The sequence below is a fragment of the Arachis hypogaea genome, chromosome 4, assembly GCF_003086295.3.
Source record: "Arachis hypogaea cultivar Tifrunner chromosome 4, arahy.Tifrunner.gnm2.J5K5, whole genome shotgun sequence".
Taxonomy (NCBI): Eukaryota; Viridiplantae; Streptophyta; class Magnoliopsida; order Fabales; family Fabaceae; genus Arachis; species Arachis hypogaea.
Window position 1 is genome coordinate 85023582 of NC_092039.1, and position 1568 is coordinate 85025149.

Consider the following 1568-nt stretch of genomic DNA (forward strand, 5'->3'; position numbering starts at 1 on the left):
CAATAACTTTCTTACTCAGCTGGCCCACTTGTGCCTCCAAATTTCTAATGGAGGATCTTGTTTCATTCATGAAACTGAAAGTGGCCTTTGACAGATCAGAGACTATATTGGCTAAATTGGAAGTATTTTGTTCAGAATTCTCTGTCTGTTGCTGAGAAGATGATGGATATGGCTTACTATTACTCAGCCTATTGCGTCCACCATTGTTAAAGCCTTGTTGAGGCTTTTGTTGATCCTTCCAGGAGAAATTTGGATGATTTCTCCATGATGGGTTATAGGTGTTTCCATAAGGTTTACCCATGTAATTAACCTCTGCCATGGCAGGGTTCTCAGGATCATAAGCTTCTTCAGAAGCTGCCTCTCTAGTACTGTTGGATGCATGTTGCAATCCATTCAGATTTTGAGAGATCATGTTGACCTGTTGAGTCAACACTCTGTTCTGAGCCAATATGGCATTCAGAGCATCAATTTTAAGAACTCCTTTCTTCTGAGGTATCCCATTATTCACGGAATTCCTCTCAGAGGTATACATGAATTGGTTGTTTGCAACCATGTCAATGAGTTCTTGAGCCTCTTCAGGCGTTTTCTTCAGGTGAATAGATCCACCTGCAGAATGGTCCAATGACATTTTCGAAAATTCAGAGAGACCATAATAGAATATATCTAATAAGGTCCATTCTGAAAACATGTCAGATGGACATCTTTTGGTCAACTGCTTATATCTTTCCCAAGCTTCATAGAGGGATTCACCATCTTTTTGTTTGAAGGTTTGAACATCCACTCTCAGCTTGCTCAGCTTTTGAGGAGGAAAGAATTTATCATAGAAGGCAGTGACCAGCTTATCCCAGGAGTCCAGGCTATCCTTAGGTTGTGAATCCAACCAAATTCTAGCTCTGTCTCTTACAGCAAAAGGGAAAAGCATGAGTCTGTAGACTTCAGGATTAACTCCATTCGTCTTTACAGTCTCACAGATCTGCAAGAACTCAGTTAAAAACTGATAAGGATCTTCAGATGGAAGTCCATAAAACTTGCAGTTTTGTTGCATTAAGGCAACTAGCTGAGGTTTCAGCTCAAAGTTATTGGCTCCAATGGCAGGAATGGAGATGCTTCTTCCATCAAACTTGGACGTTGGCTTTGTGAAGTCACAAAGCATTCTCCTTGCATTATTATTATTATTTTCGGCTGCCATGTCCTTCTCTTGTTCGAAAATTTCTGAAAGGTTGTTTCTGGATTGTTGTAATTTAGCTTCTCTTAATTTTCTCTTCAGAGTCTTTTCAGGTTCTGGATCAATTTCAACAAGAGTGCCCTTTTCCCTGTTCCTGCTCATATGAAAGAGAAGAAAACAAAAAAAAAGTGGAATCCTCTATGTCACAGTATAGAGATTCCTTTCTGTTAGTAGAAGAAGAAAGGGGTGAAGAATCCAAATACAAGGGATATAAGAAGTTTGGATTCTTAGATGAAGAGAGGTGAAGAGAAGTGTTAGTAATTAATTGATTAAATAGAATAAGAGAAGAGAAGAGAAATTTCGAAGATAATTTTTGAAAAAGGGGTTAGTATTTTCGAAAAAT

The 1568-nt window shown here is 38.6% G+C and overlaps 1 non-coding gene across 1 annotated transcript; it reads left to right on the plus strand.

Annotated features, from left to right (window-relative positions):
* The first annotated feature begins 686 nt into the window (after positions 1–686).
* On the plus strand, positions 687–790 carry LOC112798637 (small nucleolar RNA R71). The gene has a single exon (XR_003200240.1). It is a non-coding gene; the product is annotated as a small nucleolar RNA R71 (small nucleolar RNA).
* The last annotated feature ends 778 nt before the right edge of the window (positions 791–1568 follow it).